A 24,182-nucleotide genomic window follows, 5' to 3' on the forward strand; every position below is an offset into this window, starting at 1 on the left:
GTGCTCAAAAGTCCTCCTGGTGGGCTTAGGGTGCTTCTTTTTTCTAATAGATCAAAAGAATTCAAATTGTTTGTATATTGAGATGAAACATTTCATTTTGTCCTATTTATTGCATATGTGTTATGAGGACATATCCCAATTATAATATATTACTGGAGCTCTGGTCCAGGTGTCCAAAGTTTTGCATACCCCTCTGCACAAGTGGCTTGATCTTGATTCCTTACTGCACATTTTTCTCTAGTGCATGCACACTCTTTCCTCACTCTCTAAATAAGAGGAAAACGCTTGTTTCAAAGTCATATTCTGGCCTGGAATTTAGCTCAATGCTGCCACTGCCTGCCTTGCAAGCACAAAGTCCTATGTTAGATTCCTGGTACAAAAAAAAAAAAAAGTCATGTTCTACTTTTGTTGATTCTTGCTTATGATGCCTTACTTATGAGAAGTGTTTTTGTTGTTTCTCTTTCTTGTGTCTTTCTTGTGGCTGACAACCCTCAAACTTGTTCATGTGATGGTGAACTATTTGAGGAAGGATCTTTGCCTCCACTTGAAAATATGATTGGAATAAAGAAGCAGAAATTATAATTTCAACAACTCTGTCTGGAATCAATGCCTAGTATGCTGTTTTATGTCCATACGTGTCATTGCATCTGCATGTATGACATCTGTAACAGTCCGATTCTCAATGTATTCTTATTTGTATTATAACATTTCTATTGTATTTACACAGTACAGTGATAGATATTTTTCTTAGTGCATAATTTTGTAACAAAATTATCTGTGTAGCTAAAAAATGTGAATAAAATAATTTCATGGAATAATTAAATAATATGTATGTTGCCATATATAGATATGAATATTATTGATTTTAAAAATGAATTTTTATCATGATGAAAGTCTATGGTATACTATAAAGAGTATCTGATATTGTGTATCCTTTAATATTATTATAATGAAATTCTATAATATACCATAGAGATATATAAAATTGTATAATATTAAATATACATACAAAATTTCCATTTACTAGAAAATAAAAGTGCAAGAGGAAAAAAGTGAAGTGTTGTTGGTGCCCATAAAGTATAAAAATGTTTAAATTTTTCTATGTTGTTTTTCTCAAAAATTAACTTCCTATGCTATTTATAACATATATACAACTATTTTGTTTCAGTAGAGAAAGGTAAACATTCTTTTGTTTTGTTTTGGTTTTGTTTTTGTTTTTAGTTCTGTTATTGGTACATTTTAGATATACAATTCGTTTGCATTTATCATTGGGTGTTTTTACCTGTACATGATATATCTTTGTTCTTATTTTTCTCCATTACCTGTGCTTCCTTCACCCCCTCCACCCTTCCCTATTTACATAGATTTCATTTCCATTTTTTTTCTTTTCTCATAGTTTTTACTTTCCCTCTTTTCCTTTCCCCTTCCCCTCCCTTCACTCCTTCGTCTTTGGATATTTTTTCCTATTTCAACTTATAAATTATTCATTTTAATCATTTTAACTCTTGTTTACACTATCAGTTTCTCACACTGGAGAAATTATTCAGTATTTACACATGTGTGTCCTATTTATTTCACTTAAGAGTATGGCCTCGACATGCATCCATTTAGCTATAAATGACTCTAGTTTTTCATTCTTTATGGCTGTGTAGTACTCCATTTTATAAAAAAACACATTTTCTTTATCCAGTTTCCAGTTGATGGGCACTTGGGCTGCTTCAAAGCTTTAACTAGTGCAAACTGTGCTGCTATGAGCATGGGTGCACATATATCACTGTGGTATGATTCTTTTAATTCTTTTGGGAAGATACCCAGCAGGGGAATAGCTGGGTCAAATGGAACCTCTATTCCTAGTTCTTTGAGGTATCTCCATAGTGATTTCCAAAGTGGTTGCACCAGTCTGCACTCCCACCAACAATGGAGAAGGGTTCCCTTTTCCCCACAACCCCACCAGCATTTGTTATTGGTTGATTTCTTGATAGTAGCCATTCTTCCTGGGGTGATGTGGAATCTCAGTGTTGTTTGCATCTACAGCTCTCAAATGACGAGTGATGTTGAACATTTTTTCATATATTTGTTTGCTGCTTTTACTTCTTTGTCTGAGAAATATCTGTTCATTTCAGATGCCCATTTTTGAATTGGGTCTTTGAATTTTGGGGGTCTGATTTTTTGTCAATTCTTTATATGTTCTAGATAGTAGTCCTTTTTCTGAGGTAGAGCTGCTAAACTTTTTTCCCCATATTGTAGGTTGTCTGTTAGCTCTGTTGGTGTTTTCTTTTGCAGTGCAGAAGCTTTTTAATATGATCAGATCCCAGTTGGTGATTCTTTCTGCTAGTTCCTGTGCTGCTGAATTTTGGTTCATGAAGTCATTTCCTATGCCAATGCCTTCCAGAATTCTACCTAACATATCTTCCAGCAAGTTTAGTGATTCTGTCTTAATATTTATATCTTTAATCCACTTTGATCTTAGTTTAGTGCACAGTAATATGCATGGGTCTAGTTTTAATCTTTGGCATGTTGAAATCCAGTCTTTCCAACACCATTTATTAAATAGGCTATCTTTCCTCCAATGAGGGTGGTTGGCTCCTTTGTCAAAGATGAGGTGGCCGAGTAGGTCTGGAGATTTTTCTGCATCTTCTAACCTATTCCACTTATCCTCAGGTCTGTTCCTTTGCCAGTACCTTGCTGATTTTATCACAGTAGCTTTGTAGTATAGTTTCAAGTTGGGGATTGTGATACCCACAGCCATGTCTCTGTTGATTAGAATTGCTTTAGTTATTTTAGGTCTCTTGTGGTTCCAAATGAATTTTTGGATTGTTTTCTCTAGTTCTGTGAAGTATATTGTTGGAATTTCAATTGGCCTTGCATTGAGTCTATATAGTAGTTTTGGAAGTATGGCCATTTTCACTGTATTGGTTGTTGGTACCCAGGAGCAAGGGATGTCTTTCCATTTTCTTGTATCCTCCTTGATCTCTTTTTTCAGAGTGCTGTAGTTTTCAGTGTAGAGGTCTTTTGCTTTCTTTGTTAGATTGATTCCTAGATATTTCTCTCTTTTTTTGGATGCTATTGTTAAAGGAATTGTTTCCCTAATTTCTCTCTCAGTGAGTCTATTATTTGTGTACAAGAAGGCTATTGATGTTGAGTGTTGACCTTGTATCCAGCTACTCTACTGAATCTGTAAAATAAGTCTGGAAGTCTTCTGGAGGAGTTTTTTGGATCTTCTATGTAAAGTATCATATCGTCAGCAAATAATGACAGTTTAACTTGTTCTTTTCCTATCTTTATTCCTTTTATGTCTTTCTCTTTTCTAATTGCTGTGGCTAATGTTTCCAGAACTATATTGAACAGGAGTGGTGATAGTGGATATCCTTGTCTTGTTCTTGATTTTAGCATGAAATTTTTAAGTTTTTGACCATTTAGTATGATGTTGGCTGTTGGTTTTTCATAGATAGCCTTAATCAAGTTAAGATAAAGGCCTTCTCTTGAACAACCAATGGGTCACAGAAGTAATTAAAGAAGAAATTAAACAGTTTCTACAAGTAAATGAAAATGCCAGTACAGCATACAGGAATCTATGGGACACAATGAAAGCAGTTCTACGTGGGAAATTCATAGCAGTGAATGCCCATATTTGGACAACAGAGATAGCTCAGTTAAATAGCCTAATGCAGAACCTCAAGCTCCTAGAAAAAGAAGAGCATAATGAACCCAAAGCTCATACAAGAGAGGAAATTATAAAGATCTGAACAGAAATCAATGCAATGGAGACTAAAACAACAATACAAATCATCAATGAATCAAAGAGTTAGTTTTTTGAAAGAATAAATAAAGTCAGTAAACCTATAGCCAACCTAATCAAAAAAAGGTAAGAAAAGGCACAGATACATGCAATTAGGAATGAAAAAGATGAAGTAACAACAGATCAAACAGAAATCCAGAGGATCATCAATAACTACTTCGAGAACCTCTACTCCAATAAAATGGAAAACAGAAGAAATGGGCAGATTCCTAGATACATACAAATTGCCAAAGTTAAAGGAAGAAGATATAGAAATTCTAAACACCCAATTACAATGAGTGAAATTGAAAATGTAATAAAATATTTACCAACAAAGAAAAGCCCAGGTCTGGATGGCTTCACTACTGAATTTTACAAGATATTTAAAGAAGAACTAATGCCATTACTCTTTAAACTCATCAAGGAAATTGAAAGGGAAGTGATACTTCCAAATTCATTCCTGGAAGAAAATGTTACTTTGATTCCAAAACCAGGGAAAGACCCAACCCAAAAAGAGAACTACACACCAGTCTCCCTAATGAACATAGATTAAAAATCCTCAACAAGATACTGGCAAACAGAATACAGAGGGTCATCAAGAAGATCATATAGCCTGACCAAGTTGGATTTATGCCAGGGATGCGAGGATGTTTCAACATTTGTAAATCAATAAATGTAATAAACCATATTAACAGAGTCAAAAACCATATGATCATCTCAATAGATGCAGAAAAAGCATTTGACAAAATCCATCACCCATTCATGATAAAAAATGCTCCAGAAAATTGGAAGGTGAACATTTCTAAGTGTAGATATGACAGATGATTTTTCTTGTAATCCAAGTTCACATTTCTATTGCTGTAGAAATATTGCTATAACTTTTGATAGTCTCTGAAATGATAAAGTAAAAAGAAAAGAAATATTTGACACCTACAATTGGGTAAAAAATTCATTGATTTTAAAAGTTAGTCTGTACTTTACTGATAAGTATTGATAAATTATTTCAAATTTTTCTTATATTTATGATGTAATACAAATTTTAAAACCCAGAGCTGTGATCTAACAAAACTACTGCTAAGCTGGTAGGAGTCATAGTATTTAATGTTACATACAATAAATTTTGGAAAATTCAAAGTAGTTTAGTATAAAAAATTACAATAGTTTAGGGATACATAAATTTCCTGTAGCAAAGCTATCTGCAGTAGAGTTTGGGATCATAAGCGGTGATGTATTGTATTTTTTTTAAATTTAGACATACCCTAGAAAAAAGTTCATGCATGGAAATGATTTTTCAAACTACAAATTAAAAAAAAAAGTCCTCAAAACCATGTCCATGTACTTAGATCTTCTATTTTAAAGAGCTCAAAAATTCCTAGAAATTCTTCCAAACTCTAAAGAGAAGGTATATTTTTTGAATTTTGGATAGATCTTCACTTCATATCAAGACAGATGAATGGAAGGAGAACTGAATTGGGATGAGTAATCAATACCGATGATCATTTTAAGATATAGAATTATATTGTAAGATATAGAATTAATGTCTCATTAACCATTAATTTTCTAAAGTTTAAAATATTAAAGTTACATATATATTTATAATTTGTACACTTTCTGAATCTGGTTTTTAATCAGAATTGGGCATGTGTAAAGAGTCTTGTCATTGTTCACAGATATAAAACTTAAAAGGCATTGTTCAAAAGGCTGAATATTGAAATTATGGGTGAACAAATCATGTCTTCAACAGATAATATAATTAATCAAGATACTTGTACAGGTAGTTGAAAGCAATAATAAAGGAAAGCACCTGAATAATGTACATAAGAATTCCTCAGTAGGGAAATCAAAGATACTCTCAATAATTAAGAAAAATACAGTGGCATTATTGCCTCTTCTTAGAAGCTTTGTGAGTATTGAAGAAATTACATTTTAAATCCCACTGTTACATTTCAAAGTGAAGAGACAGTCATAAGTTCTTCCATATGCTTCTGGTTAGCTATCATACAAGGGAACAAGAATTCATTTCTCATTTTAGGTGAGTTGTTGGAACTAGTCATTCTTATTATCAAATGAGTTCCAGTCATTATCTATAATATTTTTTCAATTTAAACTACCATATAGACACAATTATAAACTGTAAATACAAAACACAGACTAAGTATACTCTAGCATACTTACTAATATTCTTCTACAACTACAATAATGTATTTTAAAACTATCATCTTCATGAAGAAAAATGAAACCTGCTTCTCTTTATTGTTATAATTGCACTACACTGGTATCCTAAACAATGAACATTACAAGGGCTAATAAGTACAATTTGAATTTTCCATTTGAATTATTCTCTAAACAAAAACATCACTATTCACCTGTGGGGTATAGAGGCAGATTCACTGTGAATACCTCAAATTCAGATATCTTTTTGGTTATTCAGTAAGGTAATGTCATTTTCTCTTCTTACCATGCAGCCTTAGAATTTCATCAAGACATAGAAATCTGTGGTCTCCCTTTAATAATACTATAGAATGCTAGAGGATAGGAGATCCTGAAGAAAAGATTTGGTGTATGATATTTATTTTCCTGGTAATTCCACAAAGCAAATATTACAGAGTAAAGTGTATGAGACAAAGGTAAGATAGAGCTAGTGCAATATGCACCAAATAGAGTGGACCCTCAAATCATGACTTGCTTAAAATCTGAACATCTTAGGTTATAACATGAATTTTAGTTTTAACTTTCAAAAACTTGCTGTGCTATGACCAGAAAGCTGGCCACTTGTGCTTCCAAATGGTCTCAGGTACAGATTTAACCCTTAAAGACTTTGAAAGGAGCATTACAACATCTTCTCCTATGTGGGGTTGAGAAATCCTGGGCCAATGTCTCTCTAAGGACACTGAGATCTGGCTGTGTATAGGAGAGAGACTTTGAAGGCTGTGTAGAGGAGGTTGGACCTTCATTGACCTACTTGAGTTGCAACCAGCCCTTGGAAAAGAACATACAAGGCTAGGATGCTCATAAAACAGAACCAGTGAAAGCAGGCTAAGGAATTTTCAAATGGGAATGAGCTCTCCATTGGAAAACGGATTGGAGGCCATGAATGTTATATTCTGGCAAACAAATTGTCTTCATTTTGACTATTCTAAGATTTTGCATAGGATTGAATTTAAAAGTGAGAGGGTAATTTATCTGGCAGAGGAAATTTCAAGACAGCCCAACATTCAGATTGCAAGATAGGTAATACTAGCTGCTTTTAGCCAAATTTCTAATGAGAACTGAAGCAAAACACAGAGCAGGGCAATTTGAATAACCTAAATTTTTTCCAGAAAGAAGCACATGAAAAAATGTGACTGAAAAAGGTATAGTTGTGGAAGAAATTGGTGCCATTGAAAAGAAACCATCCACTTTGTGTAAGAACACAAATAAAGAGACATGAAGGTAACTCAGTAATTAGCAAGACACCAGATATCACATGTTCAGGTTGTGGAAGTGTAAACCCTTCACTTGAGGAGATGAGATAGTCCATGGGACCTGTTTTTAAAAAGAGCCTCCAATGGAACTGCTTCCATGAGATTCAGTACACTGGGCTCAACCATCCAGAAACTCAGAAGATGATGATACTATTGTCAAAGAGGGCGTGGATACTGTTTTTCCTGTAGCAGACTTTAGTATCAACCCCCGGATGCTGATTTTACTGCCAATGCAAATGTTCTGAGTCCAAGACAACCTTCATACAGATTTCAAAAGAAGGCCTGTAAATCTAAGAAAGGACCCCTTTAGAGGGTAATGCATACAACTACAGGAATGAAGTAAAAGGCATAGTGAAGAGCACAGGAAACCAGAGATGTGAGGAATGTGGAATGTCAAGAAAAGTTACAGACTACACGTGAAGCCAGTCTAAGAAATAGGCCTCGTGTGCCGCAATAAGGCCCTTCAAGTGGGGCTACCTAAGCTCTCTATAATTCACATCTCACCACCACATGCTAGGATGTAATGTTTGCCCTGCTGGTTTTTAACTTTTTCTATCTCCTGTTACTCCTTTTTGAAAAGTGAATGCTTACACTTTCTCTTCAGATTATATAACTCACTTTTAATTTTTATATAGATTCACAGTTAAGCCTTTGAGTCTCAGAAGAAACTGTGACTTGAACTTTTGAAAAATACTATAAATATTGCAACTCTGGGGAAGAGATTATTTTGTTTTCTGTACATGCAAGAGAGTTGCTTCATGTTGGGCACATTATTATTGTGTCTATTTGGAAATTAAGGATGGTGTAAGGAAATACGTTTGGTCATCCAATTGGCAAGGCATGGATTTTGACTGTTAATTATCATATGTTAAATTGATTGGATAAACCAATTCCTACTTCTGAATGTGTCTGTGTTAGTCATGGATTCTTGAGTATTATATATGATTCCTGGCCTCCATCTTCTCAGGAATCATTCCCCTGTCTGCTCTCTGGCCACTATGAAGCATTTTACTCTGCCATGCCCTTCCATCATGAGTATTCTGCTTTGGAAATAGCTGACCACATTCTGAATGCCCCTAAACCATGAGATAAATTAGATCTCTCTTCCTCTAAGGTGTATAAATTGGGTATTGTGTCTCAGCTCTGAGAAAGGTGAGTAACGCAGAGCTCAACATGCAGTGAAGGAGAGTAAAGTTCTCTGAGAGCAGTTAGTTGGGTGATAATTAGTGCCCAGGCTAGGACAATGGAACTGGAACATTCAGCAAATTGAAGAGTAAGAGAATAAAATTATTTAGTAATTCTCTGGAGGGAGAGTATGAAAGGAAGTTAACATTTATAATGTTTCCCAGGCCAGATGTGACATTATACCTAGGGGAATAAAAATAGTTTGATTTAGCTGAGTTGAAACAAAACATGTCTGCAAGGCATTGATATATACTAAATATGTTGGTACTTAAGATACAAAGATGAATGATACAAGCACCTGTCCCTAAAACAGATCCTATATCTCATGGTAAGCAATACTCAGTTGAGTGTGAGAGTAATTTTTTAAATAGAAACACATGCTTTCATTGTATATTTAACGTTACAGATCTTAATTTTATATTTATGCGATGGATACAATTTCTTGTTAAAATTATCTCTGTGATTCTGTAATTTTCTTTTATAATATGAGTTGTTTTATGTTTCATATTTATCAATATGTAATGTATTTTATTGTAGTGTTACCTATCAAATCATGCATAGTATATCCTCAAGTAAATTTTTTTTCAGAATTACACAAAAAGCTAAGCAATCTGATCATTTGACTTTTGTTTTTGTTTTTTAGGTACCTGGGATAGAACTCAGGACTGCACTTGCAACGCAGGCGAGGCAACACTGAGCTAAGTCCCCAGCCCTCACTTGAATTTTCAAATGTCTATTCAGGGTAGCTGTAAGAATGCATGTTCAAGCTGTAGAATTTAGTCCAATACTTTTTCTCCAACTACTGACAGGATCAGATGGCTTTTTCCTTTCCTCTGCTAAAATAATGACTTTTGGGGGTGGATCTTCCAATGCTGAACCAACAGTGCTATCCCTATAACAAAACCACTTTCTACATACTGCCAGAACTTACTTCTAAGAGTTTGTTAAACAAATTTCTATCTTTGTTCATACTTTTTTCTTCTATTATCTTTATCCAGTTTTAGGATTAGCACAATGCTGAGTTCCTAAAATGAGGGGAGAAATGTTCCTTCTTTATTCTGCTTTAATTGTTTGATATAATTTATCAGTTAAAATGTTTATGAGCCTGCTGTTGTCATATAGGTAGGTTTTCAAGCTAGGAATATACTTTCTTTAATAGGTACTATTCAAATTTTATATTTCCTCCAGAGTTAGTTTCATTAATTTGTCTTCTAAGTTACTTCTTAGAAGTTGTCAAATTTATTTCAAAAAATATTTTTGTAATATGCTTTCTATATCCTTTTAAATTCTGTAAAATCTCTGGTAATGTCTCCAAGATCTTAATATAGTAATTTAAAAAATGTATAACTGATATTGTGTAACAGGAAGTAAAGATCTAAAGGAGCAGGGGAATTGGGAGGGATAGGAGAAGGGAAAAAAGGGAAAGAAAAAATATGAGAAGGGAGAAAAACGCAAACAAGGTCTTTGCAAATAGGGAAGGATGGAGGGGCTGAAGGGAGGGCAAGGGAAGGGGAAAAAATAAGAACCAAGAAGCTCATGTAATGGTACAAGATCCCAATGATGAATGTAACTGTATTTTATACCTAAAATGTACCAATAAACTTAATGGGGCCAAAAAAGATGAGTCCAGACCTAAGGGAAACTCTAAAAAAAAAGAATTCATGTTCAAACTTACATTTTCAACTTTGAAGACAGTGCAGTACATTCTAATATAAACAGTTTAAGTGTATTTAAACCGATCAAATTTTCTGTTTTCTCTTTTAGTTTTCTTCTTTCTTTCCTTTGCTCTTACATGGACACAAGGACTTTCCATTTCCTCAATTATATACTTCCACACTTTCTCTAAAAGCTTTTAAATTTATCTATCCAAGTCTGAATTATCCCCAACCTAAGTCTGAGTACAGATCTATTTTCATTGATAATGTTAGACAACAAGAGACTATTCCAATCTAAAGATAGTATTTTCTTAATATAAATTTTCATTTATTATTATTTCATTCCTTTATTTCCTGTGTTCTCTTCTTGTGAAACTTAATTTAGATAGTCATTGAAGTTGTCATTTTTATCTTTTCTAAACCAACTTCATCAATATTTTTTTGCTCTGTATTCTATATTTTGTGTTTGTTATCTTTTAGACCTCCATTTATAAAGTTAAATTCATGATTCCAGTAATATTTTTATGTCATAATTAAGATTCACAAGATTTCCTACATTTTGAAATATAATCATTTTGTTTAATAGCATCACCATGTTTAGTAAATTGCTCCAATATACCTATAGATAATATTATTTTAAAATAAACTTCCTTCAAAGTTAATTATGTCTGTTCATGGGAGAGTTATCTTTAGTGTCAAGGACTTTTTCTTAATAACGTCTGGTAATCTAGAAATGATTTTTACACACTGATATAAAGGGAAAGAATAAACTGGTTAAGATAGGTGGTGGATTTTGATTTTTTCTACTGCTGGCTAGACATTTTTCCCCATGTAGTCTCTCAATGAGAAGTCAATGTCACTAGAATTAAAGTAAACAATACTCAAAAGTATCAAGTCTCAAAAGTATCAAGTTAGGTAGTGAGAATATGGAGTTATTGAAAAGACAGGTATTTCTACACATCCCATTTGGAGCATTTATCATACATCAATCTCAGTGCTACCTTTACATACTAATGTGGTTATTAACATTCGTCTCCATGCAGAACTGAAAAGGAATCAGAACCTTATATCAGTCAGTTAAAAAATCCAGGAACATAGAGTGCCTACCAATTTATTTAAGATTTGCAAGACATTTTCAATAAACTTTTAATGTATACTTTTAAAAATAGTACAGTCTAGATTTTACAATATATTTCATCAATCATAAAATTTTCCTTCTATACTAAACTTACATTGATTCCTTAATGGGATTATTTATTCATCTATTCTAACACTCAGTATTTGATATAATTCACAAGATGAGCTACAGTCAAACTTTTTAGTCAAACATGAGATTGTACCAAGTTGAATGAAATGTATAATTTTATGTATTTTTAAAAATTTATATCAATGGTACATTTATTGGTTAGGATTTTCACATCTTCATAAGGGACAGCACAGTTCAGAAGGTCTTGGAATTCTTATTATGTAATTTATTTACAATCTAGGTTTCTCTGAACTTCTGGGATGAATAGCATTGGAATCTTCATTTTTCAATTCGTTGGAGTCATTAGTTTAATGTATGGATGATTGTTTTCTTGCATATTTGGAAGCAGCTGCCTTTAAAAGACTATAAGATAGAAACAGTGAGGAAAGTAGACAAGGAAACAGTGCAGTTGTTAAATTACACTGTGTTCTCAAAACTCTGAAATATATTTCATAGAAAATGTACTTTATTCAAAATTAAGTTACATTCAATTTATTCCATATCAAGACTATATCTACTTTTATTTTTCTAGATCAAATAATTGTTTGTCTTGACCAAGAAGATATAAGTAAGCAAAATTAAGTACTTCAGGTTAATCATAAAATATCTAGTTCTTTCAGCTCCCCATTTTGTTTACTTTTCTTTTTTTCATATACTTCATAAAATGGTACCATTTGCCTATCTAAAAGACATTGAAAATAGCATTCCATACCTTAGGGAAATGTTTCTCAGCAGAGATATATTTAGTAGTTGATCTTACAATTTTAAGTGGTATGTTTTCAAATAAATTTGGTATCATTTCTTTACACTTATCTTAAAGTTTTTCAAATTTATCTTAAAATTTACTTGTTTTAAAGCCTACTTTAAAAATATTGCTTCAACATAAAACTCATGATTTTGAATGATATTACTGCTAGGGTTGAAGCAAATTTGTAGATGCCTTTCAGCAATTTTATTCTCAGACTAAATAAATTATAGATATAGGACTTAGTTGACATGCAACACAGAGAAAATCAGAAAGATTGCAGTCAACTGTTAAATTTTGGATATATTGGTCTAATGAAAATGAATATGCTATTCAAATATTTGCATTTTGAGAATGCTAATGTCAGCACTGCTGCAATCAAGCTAAGTTATTCATTATTATTATAAAAAACATTGAATATGTTTATTGTATACCAAATATAGTGGGGTGAAAATGTGATTTTCAAAGACTAAATGGAAAGAAATTAGTGTACCACTTGATATGAAAATGTACAAAGAGGAAAAATAAATCAAAGTATTAAAATTGAACAGAAATTTCTCAGACAAAGAAGTAAAAGCAGCAAATAAACATATGAAAAAAATGTTCAACATCACTGGTCACTAGAGAGATGCAGATGAAAATAATACTGAGATTTCACCTCACCCCAAAAAGAGTGGCTGCTATCAGGAAATCAACCAATAACAAATGCAGCCAGGGGTGTGGGGAGAAAGGAACCCTTCTCCATTGTTGGTGGGAGTGTAGACTGGTGCAACCACTATGGAAATCACTATGGAGATAAGTCAAAGAAGTAGGGCTGGAGGTCCCATTTGACCCAGCTATTCTCCTGCTGGGAATTTTCCCCAAAGAATTAAAAGAATCATACCGCAGTGATATATGTGCACCCATGTTTATAGCAGCACAGTTTGTAACAGCTAAAGCTTGGAAACGGCCCAAGTTCCCCTCAACTGGAAACTGGATAAAGAAGGTGTGTTTGTGTTTTTTTTTATATATAAAATGGAGTACTATTCAGCCATAAAGAATGAGAAACTAGTTATTTATAGCTAAATGGATGTATATTGAGGCCATATTCTGAAGTGAAAAAAGTAGGACAGACCTGTAAATACTGAGTAATTTCTCTAGTGTGAGAAACTGAGACTGTAAATAAGGATTAAAAGGACTAATAACTAATAATTGATACTTTGAAATAGGAAAAGGTCCAAAGGGGTAGGGGTGGTGAGAGGAGATGGGGAAAGGTAAGAATGGGAAGGAAAAATTATGAGAAAAGAAAAAAAAATGGAAATGAATTCTATGTAAATAGGGAAGGGTGGAGCGATGAAGGGTGCACAGGAAATGGGGCAAAAATAAGAACCAAGATACATCATACACAGGTACAAGCACCCAATGATAAATGTAAACATATAGTATACTTAAAAAGTACCAATAAAAGAATTTAAGCAAAAAGAAAATCTTAAAATTGGCTTCATAATGGTTTCATTTGAATATTGGGACTGAAGTTTCAAGAGTAAGAAAGAGGAAGTTTTTACATTTCATTAAAAGTTCTTTTATAAATTTATATATTTGAAAAATTATATGGATTTTACTAATAGTTGTTTCTGAAAAATTAGAATTTTCATTCAAGGTCAAACCCGTTCTGTCAATATATTTGTAACAGAATCACCAGAGACTCAGAGAAGCTCAGCTGGACCCAGAACCCCAAAGGAAGCTCCCAGCCTCCATACCAGGCTCCTAGGGCAGGCAAGGTGAGCCAGTCCCAGCACCCATAAGGAAGCTCCCCGCTTCCATCCCAGGCTTCTAGGGCAGAGAAGCTCAGCCTGTCCCAGCACCTGGAAGGAAGCTCCCCCACTGCTATCCCAGGCTCTGAGGGCAGAGAAGCTCAGCTGGTCTAAAAGGTCTAAAACAGCAGGGGAATTGGGAGGGGTATTGGAAGGGGAAGAAGGGAAAGGAAAAAAATATGAGAAGAAGAAAAAAATGGAAACAATGTCTTTGCAGGTAGGGAAGGGTGGAGAAGTGAAAGGAGGGCAAGGGAAGTGGAAAAAAAATAAGAACCAAGATACTCATGTAATGGTACAAGATCCCAATGATGAATGTAACTGGATTATATACCAAAAATGTACCAATAAACTTAATGGGGAAAAAACAAAATCAAAAACAAAAAACAAGAGACTCTATATATTTTCTAAGAATAATCACTACATAACACAAAATTAAAATATTTATTGTCTACCCTACGTTTAAATGGTGTCCATATTTTTTTCTAGGTCCAGTCATAGAGTTGAGTCATATTTCATTTTTTTGGGTCAAAAAAAGTAGATTTGTCTTACATATAAAGATAATGTGATCAACGATAAGATTTTGATAGGCAACAATTCTTGGAATCCAATGGCTTTTTATGATTCTTCCCACAGTAAGTATCCTTAGTGTCATGGATGGACAACAGAAATTTGACATCACTAAATGAATTTATTCCGATGGGCATCCCAGACCACCCTGATCTTCAGGCCCCCTTCTTTGGGCTGTTCCTTATCATCTATGTAACCTCAGTGCTGGGCAACGTGGGCATGATCATCCTCACCAAAGTGGACAACAGGCTGCAAACACCCACGTTCTTTTTTTCTCAGACACCTGGCTTTCATTGATCTTGTTTACTCAATTCCCATGGGACTCAAAATGTTGGCAAATATTTTAACTAATCAAAATACAATTCCCTACAAGTGGTGTGCCACACAGCTAGCATACTTCATCATTTTCATCATTAGTGAGCTTTTCATTCTGTCAGCCATGATTTATGACCACTATGTGGCCATCTGTGACCCTCTGCTCTACACAATTGTCATGTCACCCAGGGTGTTCTGGGTGCTGGTGACAATCCCTTGTCTCTACAGTACCTTTCTCTCTATGATAGAGACCATCAAAATTGTCATCTCATCCTTTTGTGGCAATAATGTCATTCATCATTTCTACTGTGACAGCCTTCCCTTGTTAACTTTGATTTGCTCAGGCATGAGAGAATTTGAGTGGATGGTACTGATCTTTTCAGCATTTAATATGGTTTCCTCTCTTCTGATAGTCCTTGTTTCCTATACTCTGATCCTCACAGCCATGCTCAGGATGACCTCAGCACATGGTAGGCACAAGGGCTTATCCACCTCTGGGTCTCACCTGAGAGTGGTGGTTGTGTTATACGGTACTCTATTCTTCATGTATGTGCAGCCCTAGTCCAGCCACTCCTTTGACTCTGATAAATTGGCCTCTGTGCTTTACATCCTGGTGATTCCCATGCTAAACCCCATGATCTACAGTTTGAAGAACAAGGAGGTCAAAAGTGCCCTGTACAGGATATGGAACTATTTGTTTGAACTTTGTTTGTAATTTCACTATAGCATCTAAGTATGCAAAATCAGGATGTACAATGCCCTTGATTATACCTAACAAACCTTTAAAGGAACTGCAGAACTTGGACAGGAAATCATATTTAGGCAAAAAGTCAGGAAACTGAAGTAGAAAGTTGATATTGACAACTGGGGTAAAATATTTTCTAGTACCTCAGTCTCTGCTTTTCAGCCATTTATCTCACTGCTTGAAGTTCATTCACATTTCAAAGAGTGTTCTTTTCTGTGTAAAGATTTAAACATTAATCATGTCTACAAAATAACTGTCTTCCCAGGTCTGAGTACACTGATGTTTGACCAAACCCCTGGACATCTCAGCAAAGACAAGACATAAAAACCTAACCACCACAGCAAGGTAGGGTTAATCATAATCAGATGTATAAGTACAGTAAGCCTTGCTGGGGATTTAGCTCAGTGGCTCCAGGCCTGACTTGCCAGCACAAGATCCCGAGTTCAATGCCTGGTACAGAAAAAAAAAACCTGAAACCAACAAAAGTAGTCTCAACAACATGCCATGGGTTACAAATTGTTCTGGGCAAGTAGTGAACCTCCTCTTCATCCTACTCAGCTTTCAAATACTTCGGGGATAACCAACAAACTGCTCTGGGTTTTGTCACAGAGGGTCTTGAAGAGTCAGATAACTTATAAGTGGTTCTCTTAATGCTCTGCTAAGAAACAACTCCGCAGTTGTGTCAGAGGCTTGAGTGCATGTGAAAGCCAGAATGTTTCTCTTTAAGAGAGATAAATCAATTCCAAGTACCCGAAGAGTCATTGACATACTCAAGTATATGTGGGAAAAGTAAGCATAAAAAATACCAGGATTTCATTTTCCTTTCTGGGTATTGTAGACTTGCATAATAACTGAGCAAATAAGTTTTTATTTTCAGATTAATTTTGAAATTCAAAGTAATTTACTTTGTCAAGTAAATTAATAAGGAAGAATTTCATAGAAAGTTTCTTTAATTTTTACAAATGCTTACAAGCATGGTGATATGTCATTTATATATGTCTTATGTAGTAATTATGTGTTTTTTTCCCCATTAACCTTATTGGTACATTTTCGGTATAAAATCCAGTTACATTCATCATTTGGACCTTGTACCATTACATGAGACACTTGGTTCTTATTTTTCCCCTTCCCTTGCCCTCCCTTCAACCCCTTCACCCTTCCCTATTTGCAAAGACCTTGTTTCCATTTTTTTCCTCTTCTCATATTTTTTCATTTCCCTTTTTTCCCTTCCCCTACCCCTCTCAATTCCCCTGCTCCTTTAGATCTTTTCTTCCTGTTGTACAATATCAGTTATACATTATTTAAATTACAATATTAAGATCTAGGAGACATTACCACAGATTTTACAGAATTTAAAAGGATATAGAAAGCATATTACAAAAATATTTTTTGAAATAAATTTAACAACTTCTAAGAAGTAACTTAGAAGACAAATTAATGAAACTAACTCTGGAGGAAATATAAAATTTGAATAGCACCTATTAAAGAAAGTATATTCCTAGCTTGAAAACCTACCTATATGACAACAGCAGGCTCATAAACATTTTAACTGATAAATTATATCAAACAATTAAAGCAGAATAAAGAAGGAACATTTCTCCCCTCACTTTAGGAACTCAGCATTGTGCTAATCCTAAAACTGGATAAAGATAATAGAAGAAAAAAGTATGAACAAAGATAGAAATTTGTTTAACAAACCAAACTCTTAGAAGGAAGTTCTGGCAGTATGTAGAAAGTGGTTTTGTTATAGGGATGGCAGTGTTGGTTCAGCATTGGAAGATCCACCCCCAAAAGTCATCATTTTAACAGAGGAAAGGAGAAAGCCATCTGATCCTGTCAGTAGTTGGAGAAAAAGTATTCTACTAAATTCTACAGCTGTTCATGGTAAAAGCAATCAGGAGACTAGAAGTAGGACAGAAACTTCTCAACAGTTTAAAGACATGTACTCCATACTTCCAGCAAGAATGCCTTATATGAATGGAGAAGACACAATGCTTTCTCCTTAAGTTGGGGAATGAGGGCAGATATGCTTATTATTTATCTGTCCATTAAATTTTGAAACCTAGGCCCCACCAAAATAGTCTGGCAATAAAATGACACAACTAGGATAGGATTGGCACGGCAGAAGCAAAATCTTTATATGCAGATGAAATGATCATCTACAGAGGAAATATTAAGAAATCTCTAGGACCCCCTATAACTTGTACTTGAATCTAGCAGGATTAGAAAACACAAGGTATATATAAAAATTCAGGTCTGTGTATACTTCCTATAAATGAAGAACTGGATATTAAAATTTAAAAGTTATGTAGGAGTACAAAGGACCTAGAAAAGTTAAAAACAAAAACAAAAACATTGTTGGAAGACATTTAGTACTTAATTTTGACTTCTTCTAAAGCTACAATAATCAAGACAGTGTTGGTGTAAGGAAAGACATATAGACCATTTGAATAAAAGAGAGAATCTAGAAATAGAACCACACATATATGGTCCACTGAGTTTTGAAAGATTATTTAACATTAGCATTTTATAGAATATAAACTCAATTCAAGAGCCGAGGAAGAGATAGTGTTTTCAGCAAATGACACTATAACACCTGGTATCCATATATAAAAAAATAACCTCAACCCTTTCATTCCATACGTGAAAATAACTTGAAGGGATCTATGAACCTAAATAAGAAAGTCTAAAAGTATAAAACTTTAAAAAGAAATTATAAAGGAAAATACTTATGAATTCAGTGTAAGCAAGAACTACCTAGGATACAAAAAACATGATGTATAAATGAAAAAAAAAAGATAAATAAGATTCCATCAAAATTTAGAACTTTAAATGACATCATTTAAATGGAAAGTAGTTCTTAAACAGACCATATTTATAATGCATATAACCTGTGTCCAGAATATATAAAGAATTCTTAGACCTCATTAATAGACAAGGCAACCCAATTAAAATGTAGACATAAGAAGATGATAGCCAGTATAGCACAAGGAATAGTGTGCAACTCTAGAATCAGAAAAATACTAATCAGTACTATAATAAGATTGAATTATACACTCATTAGGGAGATGAAGTTAAAGGTTTTAAAAGCCTTGTCATAACTTTTTCTTTTTGTTGGATTCTCCCCCTTTGCGTTTAACTTGTCATGCCCAATGGATTCATTCTGCTGGGTTTCGTGGGGTTGTCATTCTCATTGTCTTTTACTAGGGTACTGTCTAAAATATTTTGGAGTGCCAGTTTGGTATTCATGAAGTTCCTGAGGTTCTCTTTATCATGAAAGTATCTTATTTCTCCATCAATATTGAATGATAGTTTTGCAGGGTACATCAATCTGGGTTGGAGGCTGTTTTCCTTTAGGGCTTGAAATACCTCACTCCAAGCTCTTCTTGCCTTGGGGGTTTGCATGGAGAAGTCTGCTGTGATTCTGATGGGCTTGTCTTTGTATGTGATTTGTTTCTTTTCTCTCATTGCTTGTAGAATTTTGTTCTTCTCTTGGATTTTTGGAATCCTAACTATTATATGCCTATTTGTAGATTTTTTTTATTAAGGCTAGCTGGAGTCCTATTTGCCTCACTTATCTGTATGTCAAGTTCTTTTCCCCTCCTTGGGAAGTTTTCTGCCATCACTTCTGTGAAAAGATTTTTTATGTCATCTGAACTCTCTCCTCTGTCTTCATTGACTCCAATCAGTCTTATATTATTCTTCTTTGAATCGTCTAACAGCTGCTGGATTGATTTCTCATGTTCCCTTACAATTTTAAAGCAATTTTTCTTTTCCTCCTCAGTAATTGCAATCTTATCTTCTATATGTGAAATTCTACCCTCACATTGGTTCATTCTGCTGCACAGACTTTCGATGGAGTTTTTAATCTGGAAATCTGTTTGCATCTGTTTTATGGATTCCATTTGTTTCCTATGTTGGGATTCCAGAATGTTCCTCAGATCCTCTATTTTTTTTATCTATGTCCTCTCTAAATTTATTAATCATGTCTTGCACCATGACGAAAATCTTTGCTGTTATCTGAGTAATTATTTCTGATTTCATTTTTCCCAGATCCTCTTTTGTTGCCAGTTCAGATTGTCCAGGGGTTTGAGTATCAGAGTGTTCCATCTCATTTCCCTTTGGGTTGCTGTAGGTGATCTGGAACTCTGTTTTTGAGGCTTGTTTATGTGTCTTCTCATTTTCATGGGGTGTGTGCTTCTGCCATCCACGTGGTTCACCTTTTCTGCCCTAGGAGCTTGGGATGGCAGCAGGGGAGCTTCCTTCCAGGTGCTGGGACTGGCTCCACCTCTCAGCCCTAGGAGCTTGAGATGGTTGCAGGGGAGCTTCCTTCAGGGTGCTGGTACTGGCTGAGCTTCTCTGCCCTAGGAGCCTGGGATGGAGGTGGGGAACTTCCTTCCGGGTGCTGGGACAGGCTGAGCTTCTCTGCCCTCAGAGCCTCGTAATTATGTTTTAAGCATGTTTAATCATAATAAAAATAGAGGTCAGAGTAGTTATAAGCAAAGCCTTAGTAAGGAATCAATTAAAAATATAAATGGCAAAATTGTCAAAGTTCAGTATTTAGTTTCTCATTTGATATTCTTCCAAATCCTTCGTCATTTAGGTGTTCCAGACCCTTCTTATGTCCTTCCACAAACAAAATTATAAATATTTACATATATTTATTAATGTACATTTTTCTGATGATTTTTTGAAAAGGAAACAATTAAAGAAATGTTTCTCAGTCATATTAAGATGGATCATGAAAGTTTAGGATATAAAGGGCTTTTTAGTACTCACTTGTAGAGTAATCCTCTGAGGAATAGGATGTTCAAATTCCAGTGGAATTTAACTGAGGGCAGATATAACTTTCTGAGTGTATTGTTAAAAACAAAATTAGATAATGAAAATAGAAAAGAAACTATGAATATTATGTTATGTTGAACTCTAAAGCTGGTGAGAAGCCGTTTTACTTTCTCCATCTTAAAGGAAGACGGCCCTTATACAATGTTGCCCAAATCTCTCATCCATGCATATATCAAGATATATATGGCTTCCTAGTCAACCTGCAGACATATATTTTATAAATTTTATTCAGTGTTTCTGACTAAAGCAAAGTGTGATTCAGAACAAGTTAAGATATCAAAGCTCACGTATCTAATAATCAATGCTTCATGTGAGTCAAGAGCAGATATCCTACAGGTTAATTTTATAAACACAATTTTTCTATTTACTTTCTTATAGCTCACTCAGACATTTGTGAAAGTGTTGTTTGTCTTCTATTAAGGAACAATTTAATTTGTTTTTTGTACAGTGGATTGAATTTGGGTCCTTGCGCTTGCCCAGCAGATGGCCAAACCACTGAGCTAAATCCCCAGCCCTCCAATTTAATTTTTTAAAGAAATAATTTGTTAGTTGAGTGTGATGTCTCATGTCTGTAATCCCAGCACTCAGGAGGCTGAGGCAGGGGGATCATTGTGATTTCAAGGCCAACCTGGGGTACATAGCAAGATCCTTTTTTGAAAAAATGATAAATAATTTGTTGATGTCTACAAATTTTTAAGCCTCTGGTTGCTTTAACTTAGCCCTACATCTTGATTTTAGTTTGGAAAGTTTTGAAATGGTGACTTATTAGGAATACCCAGCTATATTTTTTATTCTCTTTTGCAAATATTTGTCAAGATTAAATGATAAATCAAAACATGAATGAGTTTTAAGTGGCCTTAATGTGTTTAATGCTCATTTCCAAACCAAACCAAAACTATATACACACAAAAAATTGTATGTGTATATTGTATGTGCATTTAACTTGCTAGTATGCTATGTGTAATATAGTCATTTTAAGACTTTAGGAAGAACAATCTGTTTATTGAAAGTGAATTTCTATGAAGCTCCACTATATTAAACCAATTTTAGGTGCTTATATTCTCTCAATTTAAGTTAATAAGAAAATCGATTATACAAAACAACATCAGAGTGATAGTCAAATTACAAGGAGAGCTGGAAAAAGTAAGTCTTAGCTTCCTGAATAACACATTACTCTACCTATTTATTATCACAATCTGAAGAAATTAAACCACATAACAATTAATATGTACATAAGATAATATTCATTTTCCCTAACATATTGCCTCCAATTAAAACCAAAAGAAAGCCCACTATGCACTTACTATTAAAGACCTAATACCAGGCACTATAACTACATTGACACCTTTAATTCTAACATCTTACAGGAACCCTAGAAAGAAAAGTAGATTTTGTTAATGGATTTTTTTTTCGTGTAGCAGGGATCAAATTCAGGACTGTGCTAAATCCCTGGTCCAAAATACTGAGTGTACATCCTGCTGCCAAAAAACTTCTATGTCCAATAAAGATGTGTGACTAACATTTGCACAAATAACCAGAAGAAATGAGAAACAGAAGTACCAAAAATATTACTTTGAATCTCTAATGTACATTTATGAATTAACTCTGCAAAGCAACATTTTTTTGATTGCTATTTTCTGATGAAGAATTCCTGAGAGAATCACAGGACAATCACTTCTTTTATATGTATATATGTTTTACATACATTTTATATATATATATATATACATATATATATATATATATATATATATATATAGTAGCAGAATGAGACAAGTTAAAAAGAAATGAGATTGTTTCTATTTTCAGGACCTTGTTTATTGGATATAAATATTGTGCATGAAAAACCAACCCAAGGCCATTCTTCATTACAGATCATATACAAGTTTATGAGCAAGGACTCAAACTTGAGAACAAGAATTGCAGCATCAAATGAACTCCGCAGTCCTGGTAACAGCCATGTAGCAGCCACTTGTAGATTTCTCTCTAGGATATATGTTTTATCATTCGTCGTTATCCTTAGGTACAAACTCTATAAACTTTACTGTGCAGCACCAGCCTGCTTTCTGGGATTTCAAGTGGATTTCATCACTTCCTGTGATTAGGCAGTAAAAAGGAAGAACTCTACTAACAAAATATTTAGGTGTTTAAGAAAAGGCAGACAAAAATTCATACAGACATCTAGTTTTATTTGTGTATGTTAGGATAAGTTGGGCAGTTGCAATAACATTTGGCAAAAGAGGAACTGAAAAATGAGGTATTCCATTCATAGTGGGTGCTAGAGCACTATAATGCATGTGAGGATATTTCAAACCTTAGAGTCCAGAAAACATCTTTTTAAATATTAATTTAAATTCAATTTATAAGAAGACTGACTCAAACAATATATCACCACCTATTATTATTTAACATACATAAATTTAAAGGTAGGAATATGTATATTTGTAATTAATACACAGAGGTTTTCACATGCTGCACTACATGAATAATTAATGCTTTATTGGAAATATTTTGGAAAAATAAGCATTATCGAATAAAAACAAGAATTTTTTTCTAGATTCTGACCACAGATATATGGCTCTACAACCACTATTGTTTTAGGCTTAATAAATTTTTAAAATATACTTTAGTTAGAAACAAATTTCTTTCAAGAATTATTTTCATTGCCTCTTTTGCTTCTTTGTTCCTCAAACTATAGATGATGGGATTCAGCATGGTAATGACAATGGTGTAGAACATGAACACCACAATGTTATGCTCCAAGGTGTAGCTGGAGCTCAGTCTCTCATAAATGAAGGGGATTGTCCCGTGATAAATGGACACTCTAGTTTGGTGAGAGCCACATATGGAGAACACTTTTTGTTTCTTTTCAGTAGAATGCATCCTCAGAATTGCTAACAGGATGAAGCCATAGGAGAGGAGAACAATCAGGATGGTGACCACGTCAATGGTGCCCACAAAGTAGAAGAGTAGAATCTGGTTTGTGTGAGTATCAGAACAGGAGACAGGAAGGAGAGGAGGGATATCACAAATCACGTGCCTAATTTCACTTGATCCACAGGACAGGGTAAACGCGGCCAAAGTATGTACAGTGGCATACAAAAGGCCACCAACATAGGAAGCCATGATCAGTGGAATGTAAACTCTGGGTGATACCTTTTCTGAATACACCAGTGTGTTGTAGATGGCCACATAGCCGTCATAAGCCATTGCCAATAAGAGAAAGCATTCTGTGGTCCCAGAAGTAACAAAGAAAAGCATCTGTGTTATATACCCAGGAAGTGAAATGGTTTTATCCTTTGTCAGAAAAATGACCAACATTTTGTGGGTGACAACTGTGTAGTAGCTGGCATCCAAGAATAATAATACACTGAGAAAATAATACATGGGTTTGTGGAGCCAGATATCATTGATGACCAATAATACCAGACCAAATTTCCTACCAGAGTGAAAAGATAGACTGTCAGAAATAGGGAAAACAGGAAGACTTGCAGGTCAAAGTCATCTGTGAAACTGCTCAGGATAAACACAATGACTTCGGGCATGTTCCTCAAATTAATCACAGGTGAATCCATGTGTTTTTAATATTTTTTTAGCATTCCTGATATTTCAGTTATTTCCATGTTGTAAAGGCAATATCTGGTGAAGACAGAGTGTGTTCCATCATATTTACCCATTTGTATTTGGGGAAGGCGAGAGAAATGCTTGTCATTGAGAGACACAGGCAGCAATGAAGAAGTCCAGACCAAATCATCAATTACTGTCTGCAGTTACTGAATTGAAGAAATTATGTTATTTGGATGCAAACTAAATGAATCTTATTAAAAGAATCTGTCCATTTAAT

General features: G+C 34.3%; 2 pseudogenes; one reads left to right on the top strand and one right to left on the bottom strand.

Annotated features, from left to right (window-relative positions):
- The first annotated feature begins 14,520 nt into the window (after positions 1–14,520).
- LOC106009095 (olfactory receptor 8K3-like) lies at positions 14,521–15,463 on the top strand (annotated as a pseudogene).
- A 7,464-nt stretch (positions 15,464–22,927) lies between these two features.
- On the bottom strand, positions 22,928–23,913 carry LOC101712218 (olfactory receptor 5T9-like; annotated as a pseudogene).
- Between the last annotated feature and the right edge of the window lie 269 nt (positions 23,914–24,182).

Source organism: Heterocephalus glaber, unplaced genomic scaffold, assembly GCF_053883595.1.
Source record: "Heterocephalus glaber isolate CG9 unplaced genomic scaffold, H.glaber_assembly_v1.0 deba00001673, whole genome shotgun sequence".
Lineage (NCBI taxonomy): Eukaryota > Metazoa > Chordata > Mammalia > Rodentia > Bathyergidae > Heterocephalus > Heterocephalus glaber.